This window comes from Salminus brasiliensis, chromosome 1 (genome assembly GCF_030463535.1).
Source record: "Salminus brasiliensis chromosome 1, fSalBra1.hap2, whole genome shotgun sequence".
Lineage (NCBI taxonomy): Eukaryota > Metazoa > Chordata > Actinopteri > Characiformes > Bryconidae > Salminus > Salminus brasiliensis.
In genome coordinates this window covers 24,225,045-24,247,113 of record NC_132878.1, presented here as the reverse complement: position 1 = coordinate 24,247,113, position 22,069 = coordinate 24,225,045, and the positions used below count along the sequence as shown (strand labels likewise).

Genomic DNA, 22,069 nt, shown 5'->3' with positions numbered 1-22,069 from the left:
TAAACACTTTATTGTTGAGACAGGTATCCTAAGTTGATCATTTAAATGAATACAAAAATGGTGGGATTAAAAAAAAGAATGCCCAGGATAAGAACTCCCCCAGCTTCAATTTCATTGACATTATTCTGCATTTTGTGAAAAAGGTAGTGTTAAAAAAGGTAACATGTTATTTACATTTAATTTGACTAGTTTGACTGCTGAATGACATGTAAAGTGAAGCTGAGCCCATCCTCAGTCACTCGATTAATCTAAAATAGGCAGCTGTGATTACCCCTGAACAATTTGAAATGTCACATTCATTGTAAAAGAGTGCATTAACATGTAACATTATTTATTGCGAATCAGAAACTGAAATATTTTGTTAAACTAATGGTTTCATGTCAGAATTCTTGTTGGTACATTATGGTGCAATTGCCTTCTTTCTCTCAGCTCTCAATAACTACCATAGCAATACAATCTTACACGTACCTGTTATTGTAACTATTTGCGCAGTAAAGAGCCTGTGCAGTTACAGGGTTTGTGTGTCTGTGTGAGTGTGTCCTCGTGTCCCAGTGACCCACTTACTACTCCTTGCTGTTGGCAGTCAGTGGTCAGTGTGGTGGGTTGGAACCCCTGTTTGACCAACTCCTATCACTGATTAGTGAACAAACCCTCATATAGATGACCTGAATGTGTCACTAATCAGTCTCTCTCTGTCTCTCTCCCTCCCTCTCTCCCCCATGCACTCTCTGTCCCTCTCTCTGTCCCTCTGTCTGTTTATGGTAACCCGTCTGGTGTTCACAGTTAATAATTAAATTGTTGGAGGGCCCAGAAGGCTTCTAACTGAATATTACAGTGAATATTACAGTAAATGGCGCTGTCTTCATTTACATTCCTTCTGTCACTGGAGGAGGACTGCCTTACTGTTTAAGTGGACACTCAGGCCACTCAAATTATATTGGAATTTCGTTGCTTCATATTCTCTAATGTGAAAAACACTGAAGTGTTGTAGTTTTAAAGGTCTGTGTTTGGGTACACATTCAACTCCTCACTGTTATAACTACACGTTAACAAACGAGTTGAGTCACGTACAATGCAATGGGTGCATCACACAACAAAAATGAATGTGACATAATAAAGTGCTTTTGGCACAGAATCTGAAGGTCTGTAAAGTTGGTTCTTGCAACTAGAGTATAGTTCATTAAAATTAGTCAGCATGCTTTCAAAGATGCCCATTTCTGTTTGTAATTTCTTTAAAAATCCCTGACCGTTAACAGTCTCTGTAGTGTTCATAGATTGATTTTCAAGTAGCACTTCAGACACCACTGCAAGATTTTGAGGAATTAGTCATAGGAGGAAGTGGACATGGCAAAAAGTGTCCAGGTCTATTTTTTCTTAAGAGGATGTATGAAACTGCCTAAAGTTTCTGTCTATATATATATATATATATATATATATATATATATATATATATAACTAAACAGGTTCTGTCCATATTTGCCCTTCAGTCTTGCATGATATGGGCAAAATACTAAAAATGCATTACTGCAAATTATGATTGCAATGTACCTTGCAGCTTGCCTCAGAGCTGCTTTTCAGCATTTACATTTTTTTTGTACAGAGCATATGCATGCTTTCACTCGACACCCTAACTTAAGTTAGTCTTCAAAATGTATCAACAAAACTTTGTTTTTGTTGTCTGACGTCTGTACACGGTTCCCTACTCGTGACCTAAATATTGCTTAGAAAATAAAGAAAGAAATAATTGAAGCTACTAAGTGTGGGCCATTTCCTTTACAAGAATGTAAGTTACAAAAGTATTTTACACTTCACCTCACAACAATGTTCTTTTCAGACGATAAAGAATTTAATTGATAGTGTGAGTAGTGATATTCATATTTTGTCATTTTCTATCTTGTGTGTTTAAATGGTTCAGAATAGTTCACATTTTTTTATTAGGTTATCATATCAACAGAGTACTTTCTTTGGATTACATTAGTACTTGGAGACACAGTATATGTATTGAAGCAATTCAGTGCTCAAGACGTGTCAATGTAATAATTACAGTATCACTAAATATTAATAATGAATGATGATGACTTGGAGTAAGCGACTATAGACCACTGAAGTCATGCGTCATACTGTAGTCAGCGGTATGCCCATATTTGTCACTCCTAGTCCAAGCTCAATTTTTAATGGTTAAAATGAGTGAGGTTTTAATGAATTGTCTATCACATTCTGAGGTAAATAAAAGTTCAGGATTTTATACGCTTTGTTCTATGTATATTTTTCCCCTGTACTTCACTGGTCCGTCTGAATTACGGGGTTGTTTTAAGAGTTGTAACACTAAGATTGCTACATGCAAGCTAATGCTCTGAATGCTGTGCATCAGTTAGACATCAGTAAAAAAAGGCTACATAACGCGACTATGTTAGTCTTATTATTTTGTAGTTTGTGACCACAAAAGTATTAAAAGAGGAGAAAAACACTTTCAACCTGGTAAAGTTGGAACTCCCCCGTTGTTCTCAGGCCTCGTTGGCGCAGTAGGCAGCGCGTCAGTCTCATAATCTGAAGGTCGTGAGTTCGAGCCTCACACGGGGCAGAAGGTTTTCTGCTTTTATGTTTCTTTTTTTTAACTCAGAGGCTACACTCTCACGCTCTGTTTTCTTGTCCAGTTGGATTAATGTAAAAGTTGCATACATTTAATGGCTGTTAACTCCAATGGGTCAACAGTGAAATGAAAATGAAATGAAAATGTGATTCAGTGTGTTTTACCGTTCACACTGCCACAAAGATAACACATCTGTGCAACATATGACAACAAATATTGGATTTGGGACACTTACCTGCTGTGTTAGACTACTAGCACCAGTTGCCTGGACCTCTGGTCTGTCACTTTAAAGAGGGTGCATATTTCACACAATCACTTACTTTACAATATATATATATATATATATATATATATATATTACTTATTATATATTTTTGTAGAAATCTGTTCTTGACCATGATTCCATGTATAAAAGCAATAAAGGCACATTTAACATTTTTATAGGCACTGCATGTTTAGATATGTCAGACATTTTTCATACATATTTATCGACAACAGTATTGAACTCAAGCAGTATGTAAATGGTACGATATCATGAATCCTGAGTGTCAGCATCACGGGGGTTTGAATGTGTGATCTGACATATTATATACATGCTTGTCGATCAATCAGTTGATTTTGGGCAAATTGGTCACTAGGTCCCTGGAAACCTAGCTACCCAATAAAAGCATGTTAAATCTCGAACTCTAAGCATATTATAAGACAAACTTTACTTGTAATAAAAAACTAATGCAAGTTAAGAGCTAATTAAACATTTTTTTTTATGTTTCTATGTAACAATTGACAGTCAAAACAGTCAGCAAAGCACTATTGAAATATACAATTAATATAGCAATAGCAATAGCAATTTAATAACTTTTTGTACAATTTTTTATACAATATTTTTCAGATTCAGAATTTAAACCTGATATCAATATTAGTAGATAAATCTTTATTGTGGAGGTGTTTGTTGCTTCTATTGTCTTACTGTTGTCTGTGGAGTAACTACACCATTTCATGGAAGACTAGCCTCAGCTGTGGCCTGTTTGACCTTCATAGACCTACACTCACACACATACAAGGACACAAACATGCGCACGGACACGGACACACACACACACACACACACAAACTGGGGGTCTCTAGGGACTGAAGTAATTACGCTCAAACTCACATGCTTGTCCCATCTGTAGGGTGTCACCTTTGAGCCCTACCGCTGTGCATTGTGGTCTTTGTAGTTAAGAAAGCATGTTGGGAGAAAAAGTGTTAAAATAGAATTTAACAGAATGAAAAAGTCTTCAATGCGCAGCTTTTAGTGAGCTGCATGATGTCTGTAGCAGCTGTCCTTCTGGGAGGAGACTGTTGAGTGCTATTGAGCGCTGCAGCTCTCAGGCCTCGTTGGCGCAGTAGGCAGCGCGTCAGTCTCATAATCTGAAGGTCGTGAGTTCGAGCCTCACACGGGGCAGAAAGTTTTCAGCTTTTAAGCAGAGACTGCACTCTCACTTCTATGCATGAAAATGTTCTCATGTGTTCAGTTTCAATTTAAAAACAGTCTCATTTTGGAGTACATTTTGGCATGTAGTTTATTTTTTCACTTTCCTGCTCTCAACTGCTCTATTTTTAAAAGCCTCAGTATATCTGGTGTGGTAAAAATATCTCAGTTTCATTTGTTTCTTTCTTTTCTTTCTGAAAAAGTCATGAAAAAGTCATTAAATACTTTGAAGGGAGCCGCTGTGGAGATACCCCCACCCCCCCACATCCTCCCCACCCCACCTCGCCTTTTTGTTTGTCTGCTGTGCTCTGCTATAGGGACTTCCTGGAGGTTTCAGCATAAAATGCAATAAATCAAAGAGCAAAATTACTCTTTCTGACCTTTGCTATCTCTGTCTGTTTTCATTTCCGCTGTTTTTTGGGAACAACATGCGCTTCTGTTAGTGCAGTGTGTATCTGAAATGGGTTGCACATACATTTCTTACTGTGTCTGTGTACTGTGTATTATTACTGTGACTATGATGTATGTTTTGGAGAGAAAAATAATGTTACTCTCCTTTTAACTCGGCTATATTCAATCAGCAGCACATATTTGGTGTCTGCAGTGGGGCTAAAAAAAGAAAAGTTAGCTGAAAATATAGAAACCTTGACACCATACATTTGTACAACACGAAGAAAAAGTTCAGGCACCCCTGGTCTAATTATTGCCATTCACTAGCCCATCCTTTCGAACTCACGCCAGCAGAAATTCAACCCGTCCAACTGGGAACTGTCCATCGCAGTTGTTGGTGTAGACTGTTTATAATTTATATTGACTGTGGCACATAGCTTCAGAATATTTAGCAGTGTTGCCTCAGTTATTGCAAACAAACTAAAGATTTATTGGAATCACCTGACAAGTGTCTTGAGCCACAAATGTTTCTCAGTACATCTAATGGGCTGGTTTATCAAAGATCTGGTTATATGACTGTAGCCATTGACTTTGATATAGACCAGCTGTGCTTTCTGCATACTGTTCAACAGCAGAAGCCAACATATGGATAGACATAAAAACGTTTAGTTCCACAGAAAAGAGTTCTTTACTAGTGGTGTCATGGATGGATGGCTTAATAACTACTGAAAAATAAATATTAATAAACTAAAAATAATAATGTAGTTACTATTCACATGTACATATGTAAAATAACAAAGGAACTTTGTGTTTTATGTGTATATATTTAAAAAGAGTCATAGTCTGTTCATTTGGGAATAAGGTCTGTGATTTAGCCTGCTAGAACATGCCTTTTAGAGAAGAATCTACTGACTGTGTTAATGGAAAGCATTTCCAAAGAAGTTCTAAAAACATTTACTGATGAGTAAGCCTCTCAGTGTGATGTAATTGTTTCTGAATTACGTTTTGAAAAGTTTCACAAGTATGCCTTTGGGATAACATCTAGAGCACCTAAACTCAGCTATAGTGCTCTAGATAATACTTTGAAACTTATGTTAGGATCTGCATTTAGGATATTTTGATATACATACTTGCTTCTCTGTAATTTTTTTACTGCTCTACAGTTGCTTTGCTCGTTGTTTTCCTTGTTATTTTATTAAAGTGTTTTCTTTTCCACTTTGTTCTCCTTTTCTTAAAGTTTATTCTGCTTGCAAACTCTTTTTTAATACCCTTAATTTTAAAGATTAAGGGTAAAAATATAAAATTAATGCCAGTTATTGAACAGATATGTATAATTTCAATCTAAAACAATAGCAGAGGTGGATAGTAACTTCTTTAAGTTGCTCAGTGCACTTTAAATTTTTTTTTTCTGTTCAAGTGTATTTGTAAGTAAAGCAATCTTTACTCACTTAAGCTTTAAAATTTAAGATCACCATATCTTTCTTCCAATAGATGTCACACTAGAGCATCATCATCTCAGATGGAAAAAATGCCTCCTCCCGTTCGTGTTCACAGCCCAGTGAAAGTCCAAATGTGCGCACGGGAGCAAGATAAGTTTTTAGCCCAGAAATGAAAAATTGCTAGATTATTTATTGATCAAAGTAGTCATTTGTTGCAGCCCTATTTGTTACAGTGTCTACTGTTTTGTGATTGGTCATGTCTCTGACTTTTGAAGTAAATCATTTTTATTTTACCCAGAATAAATCAAGAACAGAACAGAGTCTAATAAATGCTAAAGACAGTTCATATGCTGATAGGTGCTGGATCTTTGTAGAGGTTCAACTGTATTTCTATGCATTTTGTAAATAAGAAGCATTGTTTAGTTGTGTGAAGTGTGAAGTTTACTTATTTAGTTTTGCACTAAAGGTTAATGTAGTTAACAAGTAATCGAAGCGTATAGCCCAGCAATTAGCTTCCTACAAAATGCATGCCACACATTTGTCATATCTGAAACAGAATTGCTTTTGATTTCCGACACTGTAGGACACACTGCTACATATAAACATTGAGAAAAGTACAAAAACAGAAGTAGCAGCTATCATTGTAGGGGTTAGCTTTCTTTATTTCTTGGATGTATGTGTGTGTGTGTGTGTGTGTGTGTGTATGTGTACATGTGCAAGCTGATTTGTGGTTTGATAAGTAACGTCTTCATTTTATCTACAGTGGAGTGGATGTAGCCTGAAGCAGTTGGCGGCTTTGGAGTCCATGTGTTCCTACTGCTCACTCAAAGATACTGTTCTCCACCCCTAGGCTAGCTGTGTTCAGAATGCCAACCCCATGATGACTATATATATTGTTAGTGGTGAATAGATGTTGTTTCCACAGAGGACTGTACTGTACAAAACCCAGTGTTTTTCTTCTACACTTTCGAAGTCAAGCTAGAGATTGCAGCACAAACAGCTAAATTGAGGAAGTCAGCGCCAACAGTAGTAACCTTGATTGAAATAGAATTATAACTCATTATAATGTCTAAGTTCTTACTCATTTAAGCAGTTCCTGCTTGGAAGTTAGAGAAAACCAGATTCGACTTACTTGTATCAAAGGGGATGGAACTACTTGACTGATGAGGGGCTAACTGGCAGACAGATACATCAGTGGCATGTAGGCCACACCACGATTCTGGAAGTTTTCTTATTACTGCATATAATCAAGTTATCACTGCTGTAGCACAGAAACCTCACATCTCCAAAACAGTAAATTTATGTGAAAAAAAGCCTTTGACAGTCAATGTAAAATTATAATATTTAAAGTCATTTTGAATCAATTCTATTAGTTTATTCATCATGATTATTTGGCACAATCCAAAGAACCACTGCCAGACTGAAATTATGTCAAAATGTGAAAAAATTATATTTATCCTAGATGAGCTCTAATTGTATATCTTTATTTGACTTGACTTGACTTATGTAGTTAGTAAGAAACACTTACTCTCTGTGCGGTTTACCTGACATATTGCCTGTAAAGTCTAAAAGTTAAATTGTACATTTTTTAAGAAATCTTCATCGACAGTGTTATTTACTTTGAAGGCTATGAACGATAAATCCATACTCCCTCATCATTAATTACTCCTGTCTTGGATTTATTTTTTGTGTTTTTTCTGTTTGCTTTCTATTTGTTTTTTTCCCATTGCTTTTAGTGTCTTTGGTTTCTTAGTCACCTTTTATTTTATGTAATTCAGTGGTGCAGAACTTGGCACACTTTCTGGCGGCAGCACATTTTGTCACCCCTCTACACTTTCCAGAAGAAAGTGCAGTCACATAATCTGATATTGGCTGTCTCTGTCAGAGTATGTGACTGTATACAAGTAGAAATCTCAAAAATGACCCACTGAGGTCACAGAATTCAACGTTCACAGATTACGGTCCAACAGGTCCTTAGCTGGTTTCGGCTTGTAGTGAGCAGCGGACTCCCGAAGTTTTTTATAATCTTCATATTCAGCACAGAGGTTAGTTTGCAGATGGTGAAATAAGTTTGTTGTCGAGCTGTCTTCAATTGCAACTTATTTTCGACATGGTTTGTAGAAGGCAGTCTTTTGAGAAACCTCTGTGTTTTCAAAGCAAAACCACCTCCAAGCTAGTGAGGACGAGCCAGGTCTAGTAACTACGTCTAACACCGCAGACTGGCAAGGTGTTGGCGTTGTTTTGTCTCCTAGTGCAGTTTGTTCTCTCATTTTTAACTCCAGTCATTCCTGGGCAGAACACTAGCTTGTGTTGCGGTGAACTTGTAGGCTATGCTGGTGCGCTGCATGCACTCATTGCACATGCTCAGTGGTGAATATGTGAACTCTTAAGGCGTGGTTTTGAGTGGTTTCCGCAAAAGGGAGTGACATACTTGATAATGTCTGCTTGCACATTATTAAATCAACGATTGGGATATTATCAGAGACAATATATATCACACACCCCTAGCTATAATACATAGGATACACAATTATTATGGAATACTGGAATCCCAGATTATTCTTTAAAAAAATATCTCACCTATTTTTTTGTAAAAGTATGTTTAGCATGTTGGATTTATTTATTTTTTTGTTTTTGTATATTTATTTTTTTGTCTGAATTAGTGTCTAGTAGATTATGAACCTGTATCTACAGAGAGAAAGTGTGGAGGGGAAAGAAAGAATAGGGGACAGAAAAGTGATTGAGAAGGGGTGGAGAGGGAGGGAGACTAACAGATGAAGAGAGAAAGAAGAGGGCAATGAAAGTCTTAGGGGCTGAAGGTTGAAGTGATAGAGCTTGAAGGAGGAGTGTAGTAGGGTAGAGAGTTACAATGGGCCTAATTCTGAATGACATACAGACTCGGTGATTGTGTGTGTCTTTCCCCACTTGGTCATTGGTGCATATCTGGCTTGATCCTGACTATTTGTGCCAGCAGGGCCCTAACAACCAAGCACAGTACCCTCATAAACATTGTAGAAGAAGCAAACATTCACCCACCCCCACATGCCTCCTGTTCTTACCCTTTCTTAACCCCTCACCACCATCTCTCTGTCATCTCCTGCTCATGATATTCAGTATGTAATAAAATCTCTGGTTTCTGGTAACCCCAGAGGATGAAACAAAAAGCCAATACAAAAAGACATGTTTACAGAAGAGAGCCTGGTCTACATGTACTATTTTAAGTCAGAGTCAGATTAGGTTTAGGTTTAATGCAGTACAATAAACAAAGTGCAGGTATATGAAGTATCATTAGAACACATCAGTCAAATCTATTTACCTTTTTGTTTCTGTCTTGATGTTAACAGCAATTATCTGCAGAACCCAATATGATTATGAAGGAGTATTTCTTACCTAATTGAACATTTACAATGAAAATCAATGGGTAAGGCAGTGTGTGTGTGTGTGTGTGTGTGTGTCTGTGAATGAGAAGCAGAGTCTGAAGAGCCTGAAAGATCTGAATTCCAAAGTTGCATTCCTTTCTCATGGCCTTCAGGCTTTGTCATGTCTCCTGCACATGCGTACACGTGCCTGGTGCAAATGTTTGTTAGGCTCAGAAAGCAAGTGATGACTTTATATTGTTTAGTCTCATCATCTTGTTGAATTTGTGTGAGCAGTGAGAAAAGAAGGGAGTGCTCTTGGATTCTACTATTTATTTGCTATTCCCTAGCCGTAGTGGGCTGAAAACCTAAACCTATTTTTGTCCTGTCTTTGCACACCAATCAGGCCTTGGCTGTAAAACTGTATACAAATTTTATTTTTTCATAATGCCTTAGACTTTCTTTCATACTTAATTTTTCATTTTTTTTACTTTAAACTTTGAAAATTAAATGAAAATACACTATTTGAAACAAAGTGTCATGTCCTTGCCACGCTGTAATTAATGCCCCAAGATATCTCTGCTATATGTTTTGTGTTACATACCTTCTGTTTACTATTTCCCTGTTTTTTAATGACGTGCTGTCTACTTTTTTACACTACAGCAGGATTTAGGATCTGTTAGGATTGTTTAATATGATTCAACAACAGAATAAACATTTCTGGATGGTAAAGACAAGCACACATGTCTTGTGGTAACTGCTGCCTATGTTGTATAATATGTAGGCTAAGACTACTTTATATAATTCCCTCTATTGATGTGGAAATTGGGTAGATGCATTTCAGTGTGTAGTGTGTGTAAACATGTGGGGTAAACTGAGCATATCACATGTCAATGTCGTTCTTTTCTATACACTTCTCTCTCTTTCTCTCTCTCTCTCTTTCTCTGTCCCATATCTACACAATTGACTCGGTGACAAAGGGGAGTTCCGTTTGAAGCACTTTCCCCAGCCTCAGTACTAAAGAATGTGTTTTGCATTTTTGTGATTAGCATTCGTTGGTTATGCGTGGTAAATTGGCACATGTAAATGATCATCTAATCACTCCTTGTGGTGATGCACAGTGTGTGTGTGGGAGGTGATGTGGGGAGAAGAAGCAATAGAGCTGTGTTTGTCGAGGGAGGGAGAGAGACAGACGGGAAGGGGGGTTGAAAATTAGCTATGGAGCTTTTAATATGTGTTCCATAATTTCCATATTTAGTGATTTCCTGATTTTGTACCTATTCATGGTGTTTTTGCTGTTTATTTACTATCTCTGTTGCACATTTGTTTCAGTGAGCTAGTCTTAGCTATCTATATTTTGGTGTAATCATTTGATCACATACTCATTTGATTATGAGTATTGAGTATTTACTACCTAGACATTATTTTTCATAGATTCCTCTGTGTTAATTTGGTAGAATAAAAGCATTTGTGACATTACATTAGTTAATTGGGTGATAGATTTAACCAGAAACATTTTGGCCAATAAAAAACTGCACAGTTTGTGTTTCTGCAAAAAAATTCTTGGTCACCCACAACTGTAGTCTTCAGTGGTCTACCAAGTTCTTTGCTAAATCACACAGTTGCCTGTAGTAGCCACTTGAATACCTAAACCTGTCTTTGCACACCAAACAGGCCTCGGCTGAAAAACTGTTTACATTTTTTGTATATATTTTGTTTCATAATTCATTAGATTTTCTTTCATACTTCATTTCTGATTACACTGTTTTAAAGTAAAAAAAAAACAACTACAAAAAATAACAACAATGTGCCACTGTTTGAAGTCTTAAGCTTGGGATGGAGCTTCATATAATATATATCAGATCCTTTATATCATCCATTATAGATTCTCTATCAAAGTCTGGAGATTAGCCTGGCTGTATTGCAGTATGCTAATATAGCCGACATTAGATCCTGTTGCCCACTCCTTAGTGTGGTCTGACTTTTTGCAGGTTGTGAAGCCACATCTAATGTGTTTGAATTTGATTATCCCAGGAGAACATTCTAAAATGATGTCTCTAATTGGAGAGCCTGTGTCATGTGGCTTTTCTGTGAATCTCCTCCCAAGGTGCGGTTAGCTATGGTGTAGATTTAATTAGCCATGGTGTCTGACGATGAGACTCCATGAGAGTACATAGACAGGCTTTTGTTCTGGAGTCCCATCAGCCATGCTATTCCAGGCTAAGTTAGGCTAATAGTTTCTGAGAAGGAGCCTGTGTGAAAGCCAAATAGTAATGATTATGAGTAAAAATGTCTGGTACAACTAAAGGAAGAAAAGGTAATAAAAACAAAAAACTCTGACCTCTCTGGCTGTCTGTCTGCCGTTCTTCTGTGCTTGATGTTCTAAAGCTTTAAACAATGTTTTTTTCTGTCTGTGTAAAAATCAATACACAATTAGTCACAAGGTCTAAGATTCAAAATGACTCAGACATGGGCGATAATATCTAACAAGATAAGTGGATAGAGATTTTATCATCTTAATAACTTATATATTTCTCTCACAATTAATCAATCAATCTCTATCTCTCTCTCTCTCTCTCTCTCTCTCTCTCTCTCTCTCTCTCTCTTGGTCTCTCTCTCTCTCTCTGTTTGGGCACCAGATGGTCTTGGGTGAGGGTATTACAGTGAGATGGACTAAACTAGCCTCTTTTTCATTCTACTTCAACCTCATTATAGCTCACTGAAGCAGTACTGCCCCTCCCCCGATGATGGAAAGAAACAAAGCAAGAAAGATTGACATGAATATTGCAGTATTGCACCTCAACTGGATATGCTCTATGGATAAATACGCTTCCTTTACTTGTTAGCTACGTCAGCCTCATGGATTCAGTGCAAAACTAAAGAAGTAAACTTCAGGCAACAAACCAATTGGCTTATTGACTACATTTTGAGTAAGGGGGAAAATGTGTAAATGTGTTTTTTTTTCACAGAGCTGTTAAAACCTTTACACATTAAGAACGATTTATTCAGAAGTCAATAAATCAATCCAAAGAAATTTAAGTGATACATTATTTTGTTTATCCACTTTTCATTTTTGCCAAACGTTTGTATGTGACAGGAACTCAATCAACTAATCATGGCTGTCTCTTGCAGATTGTGATAGCCAAGCTGATAGATCAGTTCATGCACCAAATGTTTAACGAATAACAGCTTTCTCTAGGTTTGGCTGGTATCCACTTTAAGTAAAAAATATTAAAACATTCTTAAAATATTCCTGCGCTATCCTGAGGTGAGGAGTAGTGTAAGCTGCACAGGTAGCACAGAGGGTACTGCGATTACTTAGCTTCTGTACAATCTCATCCTGCGCTATTTTATTAACCCGAAAAACAATGAAATACAAAGGTTCGTTTGTTCACAGGATCACAGACTTAGTGAACACTATGCACTTAAAATCTTTTAAATGAATTATTTAATAAATGTTAAAACATTAGCTGACAGTTGCAAGTGTTAAATTGCTCTGTATACGCTAGTTAAATTTGCTTAATTAGCATGACAACTTTCTGTTACGACAGAATACTTGTGATTTTGAGTAACAAAAACTCCACTTGTTAACGCTAAGAGGAGAATGACTCAAGTGACTGCTGTTGAAAAGTCAGAAAACTTAAATTAAAAAAAATGTTTTTGTTTGTCTGTGCTGAAAGTTCTATAGCCCACTTGCTAAGCTATCCTAAACACCAAAGCACAGACCATGTTCCAGTTATCTAATGTTTAGAGGATAAAGCCTCATCTGAGAGCACAAAGATGAGTGAATGGTTTTGGGGGGGCGGGGGGTTCAGCTGTTTTGAGACACATCTTGCACACTGGTTCATCCAGGTATGCTTGCTCTTCCTTTTATTTGAATTCAGCTCATCGCTAAACTCGCTGCGGTGGCTTTTTACCCACCTGTTTTCAGAGTGTGACATCATAGCTGGTTTTAAGAAGAGCCTTGCTACTTCCTATTCCCCCTGTTGTATCAAAAACTAACTGTAAAATTCCAGAGGGAGCCCGCGAACGAGTCCTCAATGAATGGGAGTGAATGGCTAAACACTAAAAACTAAATAGTGCCTTAACATATATCCAGGATCTAATTTTGGAAAGTACAATGATGAATTTCAGACATTAGACACTGGAAGACATTCTCAGGTGGTAATTCTTCTCTCTACATGTTCTCTGGTGACATTACCTATCTGTTTGCTCACACTAGGGCTAGGTGATATAGGTTAGGTTAGATAGATAGGTTAGATAGGTTATATCACCATATTTGAAGACATTTTAACAATGCATGATATTTATTGCAATACACTTGATCACAGACAACATGCATCAGTAGCAACAGATTCCTAAATACTACTACTTTAAATACTCTCCTGTAGTGAATACAGTGATTTTCATTCGAAATGTGCTACACTTCATCCATGTACACCAGGCAAATTACATTGTAATAAAACATGCAGTTTATCAGTGTTTTCTAAGCACAGATGACATTGTTGAAATGCTTAGAAAAACATATTGTGTATTATAATAAGATAACATTTGTTTTAAAAATCATCATTTTGCCCTCTCCATACCCCCACCCCATGGCTCTGTTAAATGTATGTGTTTTTACTACATAAACACAGAACAGAAATTTGCCATGTTAGGATTTTTGTGCATTTTTAAAAATGGATGTTTGTCATTTTGCCTTTTTTGCATTTGTTATTTTTTGTCTATTTGTCTGGTTTGTTTAGTTAACCCTAGTAAACTCTTCTGAAAATTGGCTTAGTCAGTTCACATTCATTGTGTAATGGTCTTTACTTCAAGTCTGTTTTGTTCTTTCTCAGGCTTAATTAATTCTTGAGAAATTCTGTTATAACCTTAAAATTTTAACAAGGCTAGAACCTAAAATATTTTTTTCTAGTAACCATAAACTATTGAAGAGGCTTTTACAACTTGTTTTTCTGTGAAGGAAAATATTAGATAGTTAGCACCCGTTTTGCATTGACTCTCAGACATTTTTAGCTGGTTATTATTTACAACGCTGAGTTTCTGTTTCTCTCTGTCTGCCATTGCTCATTGTTTTGTCTGCTGTGTATGTGTTAACTGTTTTGGAGTAATTAGTCTGCCTTGAGACTGCAACATTTGACTGCAATTTTGACTTGACAGCATTTTACAGGCTCAAGTACTTCAGTATTCATTCTTCAAAGTGCACTTAAAGCAATAGTTCACTTAAATCTTATAATAGCTTAATAATCATCAACCCACCCACTCCTAACTGAAAACTAGCAAATTAGCTGGTGTGTCTGATGTTGTTTATCTGGTTCATCTGCCTGATTGTTTGGTGAAAAAAGAGAGCAAAGATCGAGACTATTTTGCTGCCAATATATGGATGTGTAAAGTATACTAAGATATCTAAGGATACGTTTTTTGCTTGTGTCTGGTACTACAATATTTCTCTCTCTCTCTCCCGCCTTTTTTTCTCTCTCGCTCTCTGTAGTCAAACTGAGCTGCGCCAAAGAACAAAGACTTACACCAGATCAGGGTTGTTAACAGATAACAGATAATCTGTGTGTGTGCGTGTGCCAGTGTGTGTGTGTCTGTGTATGCACAGGCATAAGCCAGACAAGTATTGTTGATGTAAGCCACAGCAGGAGCATCAGTGTGTTTCTTTATGTCTGTATGTATGTAATTTCACTGAAGCATCTATAGGACCTCCAGGGCTGTGCTGTGGAGCAATGTAACTGCTGTCTCTTGAGTGGTGGAGCTCCAGCCAATACCTTTGGGGGTTGTTAAAGCACCAAAACTAATCATCCAATATCAATACCTGACTTTGCTAATGTTCTTATGGCTGAATGCAGTCAGATCCTCACAGCGGTGTTCCAGCAATAGTGTGAAGCTTTCCCAGAAGCGTTGAGATTGTTACTGCAGCAAACAGGGACAAACTCCTCATGAATACCTTTGATTTCAAGGGGAAAAGTTGGACAGGCAGAACTCTGCTGGCTTTTAGGCCCTGTTCACACCTGGCAAACACATGCAAAGGTGAACGTGAAACTTGAGGATGCATTGTTATCAGATCACTTAAACCAAATTTGGATGTGGTCAGACACGCATATGACCACATTATTCTTGTAGTGTGAACGGCAAAGCGTCTCGATGCCTCCTCAAAAGCCCTGCACCCTCAACAGTGTTGCTGCACCAGCTGGAAAATGCATAATAAACATGAGACCAAACCGTCCACCTGCTACACAAGTTAGCTGAGCATGCAACATTAACTAACTAATGTATAAAGGCGATACTCATTGCCTATTATTATATTGGTGTATTAATATGCGCCATACCCCTCATCACAAGCTCACAAGATCACAAGCTGTCTCAGGAGACTGCATTTAAAATGACAGGTGTGAACGGCTATGCGTTTTGGCAGTCATTTGTGATCGGATCCCCCGAGACTCGTGTTAATGCCAGGTGTGAATGGCGCCCTAGACATATACTGTATATGTGCCTAATAAACATGCATATGTGTGTGTAAGAGTGAGAGGGGAAAAGTGTTTGTATGTGTGTATATCTGTGCGTGTTATCAGGTCTGTAACAGCTTCTCCTCTCTCTGTAATTGCCTTTTCACTCTCTGATGATCAATCAATAGCTGCCATGGCAACCTAATTGTAGGCAAGGACCCCAGTGGGCCAATTAAATTCAGGCACCTTAAGGGACACCTCACTGTGCGCCTTCTGGCCAGCCACTGTTTTGTTTGCATATGTGTATGTGGGTGTATTATCAATACATGTTTAGTGCATGTGCATATATGTGCAGAAGCATGTGCAAAATACTGGGTGCAAACCAGACAGCAGTTGTGGCTAGTTTGCACTCAGGACTGTGGAAGTGGCAGTGGAGTGAAAGAGGCAAAGAGTAGGCGTATGCGGAACACCAGTACTAAAGTAAAGACCAGTATGATGTGTCACGATATGGATTTTATTACATTGTGGATAGTGTGAAAGGCTCAAATGCAGTCCTGTTCCAGAGGCAAATTGAACATGAACTGAAACTGCTGAACTGAAACTGAACTAAGGTGCATTTTAGACCAAAATGTTTTGGCATTAATGCTTTCTCTGCAAGTTTAGTTACCTGAAGTGGTCTGCACAATGATTTCCAAATGTAGCCGATATAGGCCGTGCCTGCTATGTTAGCTTGAAACATGCTCGGAAAGCCTGTGACCAACAGTTGCCATCTGTATTTTAAGGCTCAATTAACAGGCTGAGACCTCAGTTAACAGGTGAGACCACAAGATATATTTATAATGTGGGTTTTCAGTTTTTATTCAATTTTTTATTCAAGTGTGTTTATACAAGCTCATTCGAGTTGGAACTGCAGTGGAAACACAAAAGCAGATCCACATTAAACATGACATTAATATCATTCATTGGCCACATGAGCATTAGGGCTTTTTTCGGACGGCATTATCATGTGTGTGTGTGTTTGTGAGAAAGTGAGAAAGAAACATGAGCCATAACCCTCTGATGAAGACATTAAGGAAGCCTGCTGATGTCCCCTGCACTTCTCTGTGACCTTGAGGTCAAACACACACACATACATACATACAACCTAAGGACAAGGGTGCAAATGATTTGAGTAACTCCCCATTTGAGTCCATTAGACAATACAGATCCCATTATATGTTGAAGTGTGTGTGGGTGTGTGTCACACTGTCGCTGTGGGGCTGATAATTGAATAGGAAATGGGATTGTTTGATATCTCAGAGGAGGTTCTCTCTGGTCCAGCACATGTGTGTGTGTGTGTGTGTGTGTGAGAAGGGGGCAACGGTGAGCCTTCTGTTGTACAACTGAATATCACAACCATTGAATAGAGTTAGTGTTAGTTTTAGTTTATTTTAGTTGGCTTGCTGAATGATGAGTGTAGGAAAGTTGTGAAAGATCAAATGTCATGTTTCTTTTATATCCACATTTTCTGTTGCCAGCAGATCCCCTGGCTATACATCAGGGACTCAATCTAGTTTTATAAAAAAACACACAGGTTGTTACACAAACACACCAACTGAGCATGTGCATTTTTGTGAATTTGAAGAAACAATCAATACTGTATAGTACTGAAATATATTAGGTTTAAAAACAAGATACATGATACAAGAAGACTCAAGAAATTAAGTATTAAGCCTAGGTCTTATGGTGTGTTCTTGTTATGGAGTGGTTAATAGTTAATTAAAATGGTCCAAGGAAGGACATTCACTGATTTTATTCATTTTGTTTATTTTGATTAGTATATACTAATGGATCACACATCGATTACGAGTGCCCGTCTTTGCTGAGGATCATAGGGTTTTGCTGCTGTTTGCCAGTGGTGTTATAACAGGTTGGCTTTTTTAGAGTGCTGCTGTGCTTGAAATTTGGGTGGAGGAAGTTACACTAGCTTCTCATGCTTTCCACACCTTCACTAGTATGAGCTGCTTTTCTGAGGGCAGCCAGAGGTTTGATCTTTACTCCTCTGCCTTCTGAGTTATAGAAGCTTATTTCCACACCAGCCTATTCCATATAAGTGTGTCTTCTGTGCAATGACCCATTAAACTCGAGAGCATTTGTGACTTATAAAGTGTTCTCTGTTTCAGAGAGTCTCCATGGGTCCACGGTTCATGTTCTCTCTTTCTGTCTTTCACAAACAGGCCCACATACCCGTACACGCCCACACACTAACACACACACTGGACATTGAAGTGGATATTAGAAATGTCACTGTCTCTTGAAATTCTCATCAGTTCTGTTCCCCTACGGGCATACTCAAACTCACACTCAAACACACACATGCACACAGTCCTTTTGTCTAACATCTATATTTCTGTTCTCACACACTCCTACTTTTTTCTACTCTCATGTTAGTGGGGATGTTGCTCAACAACTTCCACAATGTTTAGTTTGTGTATTGTGTCACTGATTTTGTGATATTGTTGTCACATTTAAGACTACTAGTACTACTAGTATAAATAGTTTCTGTGTGTGAAAATTCATCTGGCAAAAAAAGTCTGCATGAGTACAATTTACTGTTATGGATACTCATCCTTTAGCAGTAGGTAAACACCCACAGCTGGCAGAATTAAAGCATTCTCTTATGGTTGAAATAGTCCTTCACAATTTCTGATCAGGAGGTGCACTCTTGTAGCAGCATAAAGACTGATAGCTGTTCATGTTGTCTTGTCTTGTTGGACTGTGATGTTGTTCCATGTAAAGTTAAGTATAGTTAAGTTCCTCTGTGCTTTTCTTGTTATTCAGTTTTCCTTGTTACCTTTGTGTTTGTTTATAATGTCTCGCCTTAATAAAACTACTCACACTTGCATACTGCTTCACCCCTGACATTGCAAGGAGTCTGTTTTATACCAATACCTTTTTAGTCTGGGTAAAGTCTAGACTCCCTTCACCCTTTGCACAATTTTTTTGGGCAAGTGTGAAAACAGTAATCACACTCATATTCAGACCAAAACAACAGCACCGAGATCCTTAAGAGGAGGTGGTCTCGGTCCAGTCCCACACAAACTCTGGATCGGTTTATTTGTGGTGAAAACATGAGCCGGCCTTGATTCGACCCAGGTATCTGGTGTACTCGGCAAGTTTGAGCTGTTCAGCTCTGCAGGGACAGTTTAACCTGGTATGTTGCCCAGATTAGTACTACAGTTATGAAGAATTGCTGTTGTTCCATGTTAAACTGCACAGAAATAAACACTCTGAGTTTGTGTATATTGTGTATACTCTTTGGCAATGTCTTATTGTAATGTGGCCTGAAGAAAAGACAGCCTTGTCTTTCTCTCTTTCTTATTAGAATCTGGGCCACTTACAAATCCTGCTTCTGCTTGCCACAGTATGTGTGTGTGTGTGTTTCCCTGAATGTGTCCATGGCTTTCCTTTTAAATATTTCATTCAGAGTATAGCACAGATTCTTGACGTTTCCATGGCAGGGAGAGAAAATGAGAGCGATTCAGCAGGACACATGATGTAGGAAGCTGAACATGTTAAATTCTTTTTCTTGTGTAGTAAAATAAATAGTTGTAGTTTGCTGTTTGCTATTCTATAGAATGACATATTGACAATGATTAGTAATGAAATATAATTTTGTTGATTTGTATAGATAAAACACAGTGTCCGAACCCACATGAATAATTTTACCTTATGGCAAGTGTTTTATGATTTAGGTGTGTGTGTGTGATTGTAATAGGTGGAGTAGAGCTGCTAACATGTGTTACTTGGTACATTTGTCTTAAATCTGCAAAATTAAAGACTTCAGACACCAAACATGTCTTTTTTAATTTGGACTATTTATTTAACAATTTTAGAAATTTCCCCTGTAATTGGACATAACATAGTTAAAGCTATATGTACGTAAAACATATCAGATACTGGCAACTGCATAAAAATCCCATTTTAGCGCCTCCCTCTTTATTTGCCCGTTATTTTTTATTTTGATGGTTTACATTTAACCCATTAAAAAGCCAGTGGACTACCAGCAGGCTTAAAAGTGTTACTACAAACTTCTATCACCAAACAATAGCCCCACCAGTTTCCACAGATGTCCCTGTAATTACTGAATAATATTCCTTAATGTGTAATAAGCCTTTTAGCGTTAAGGGGTTAATGTACATGGCTTCGCTTGAACTTATGCTTGAATTTCTTGTTATTTTACCAGCAGCCAATAGATCTGTATGTACCTGTTAAATTGTAGCGACCAGCACTCCTTTTTATTTTCACCTACACACATTTGCATTTCCTACACTGTTCTGCTTCACTGAGTCATTTACAAATTCCTAATCTTGAGCCAGATATTCCCAACCCAAACTCATTTGCTTACACATGTGCACACACGCATTTTTTTACAGTGATTCCGTGAAAGTCCTTCTCTTTCTCTGTGTGCTAGGCTTTGTGTATGTAGGTTAGTGAGTGGGTGGTTCAGGCAAGCAGCCTCAGTCTTTCTCCTTAGAAGGTGTAGTAATTCTGTGGATTGTGCATGATTAAGTGAATGTGTATGTGTTTCATAGAAGTGTCTTTCCTCTTGATGTGGTGAGAGATCAGATGTGTATGGTTTATTAACAAATCATCACTAAGAAAACCTTGTAACTGGAATTGCTCCAAAATGTCTCCAATAATTTAGAAATAATTACCTGGAATGTTTTTAAACTGTTTTTTTTTTTTTTTTTAATAAAATGATTTCTGATATCTCAGATTATATCTGCCATGCAGTAAACTTGTAATTTTTGTTTTATTCATTTAAGTTGTTTTTTTTGTATTCTGTCAAAATTACATGATGAATGGAATTGTAAAATTGAACAGGTAATATAGCAAGTGCCTTCTCCAAATTCTACACAAAATGCAACTTTTAATGACTACTGCAGTTTCAAAATTATTCAACCCCCTCCTGGCAAGTGTCTTTAGTACTTAGTAAAGCACCCTTGTACTGTTTTGACCTGCATCATCGACATTGCACTCCAGTTCAGAAATGCTCTTGGATTTGTGTTCTGAAACCAGATTTGACTTCTTCAAATCCCTCCGAAGATTTTGTATTGGGTTCAAATAAGGCAACTGTTACGACCACTCCAGAATTTTGCAGGAATTTGTCTAAAACCAAGCCTTGGAGTAATACTTAGGGATCATTGTCCTGTTAAAAGGTTCAATGATGTCCAAGCTTCAGCTTGGTCCTAGGGTTCCCTGACACTTGATTGAATCCAGTGCTAGTGAAAGCAGAGCATCAACAAGCCATATGGACAGATATATAATATGCTTCGGTGTTAATGTTTGTGTGAAAGGTGCAGCCTTGCTTATGATTTGTTCTAAAGTTTGGAGCACACCTTAGGTTTAAAAAACATTGCCACGTAAATCCCACTACTTAGCAAATGTGTGTCACAACAGTACTCCACGCTTCATTGGCTAATCAGCACAGAACCCGTATCACGGAAAGTTATTTTCACTAAGTTGAGCCTATGGCCCCCTGGGGGTTAAATTCTTTGTGTTTGTCCGATTCATGTTTTTCCTCTTCTTGTCAACTCTTTTTGACCTTTTGAGTTTTTTTTTCTCTTCTCCATTACTTCCTGAATCGTTGAACATAAATGGAACATACTGTTGCATTACTGTCACAATTTATACAATTTCCCCCTAAAGAAATTTCCCATTATTAATTGAACTAACAAGTAAAGGAATCCTTTACCCTACTAATTAACATCATGTATGCTGCACGTCCAAATTGTCACACAGTTTTCTCGATTATGCAGTTATGCCATCTGTAACAGACTTTGTTACACATGCACTTTGGTGTGTCTGATGTGTGAAAACTAGGAAGTAAATGTTGCTCTTGCCATTTTAGAATGTGGGATTTATTTGTATAGCGCTTTTTACAACTGTTGTCGTCACAAAGCAGCTTTACATAAATAGTGATTAATAAAAGACAGAGACAAAGAAGAAAATAATGTAAGACATGATGAATCAAAGACCCCCAGTGAGCAAGCCAATGGCGACAGTGGCAAGGAAAAACTCCCTCAGAGCTGGAGGAAGAAACCTTGGTAGGAACCAAGACTCACAAGGGGGACCCATCCTCCTCTGGTCAGAACTATTTAAACATTAATGATAAAAGTTACCAAACCAGATACAACAGATAGTTAATGTCCAAGAGTCCAAGTGACAGATAGTTACGAGTCCATTTTTTTTTTTTTTTAGGTTTTAACATGGTCATTAGACAGGTAGCAGTGGTAGGCGGGTGTGCTGTGGGTGGTGGTGGGTGGGGGGCGTGCTGGTTGGACCAGTAGGTGGCAGCTGGTTTGATGCAGGTAGAGGGGACTTTTTATAGA

The 22,069-nt window shown here is 37.7% G+C and overlaps 1 protein-coding gene and 2 non-coding genes across 6 annotated transcripts in view; all 3 read left to right on the top strand.

Moving 5' to 3' along the window:
• Positions 1 to 22,069, top strand: part of lrch2 (leucine-rich repeats and calponin homology (CH) domain containing 2) — a 68,439-nt gene that overhangs the window by 2,534 nt on the left and 43,836 nt on the right. The window lies entirely within an intron of this gene.
• trnam-cau (transfer RNA methionine (anticodon CAU)) lies at positions 2,509 to 2,581 on the top strand. The gene has a single exon. It is a non-coding gene; the product is annotated as a tRNA-Met (tRNA).
• Positions 3,962 to 4,034, top strand: trnam-cau (transfer RNA methionine (anticodon CAU)). Its single transcript has one exon. It is a non-coding gene; the product is annotated as a tRNA-Met (tRNA).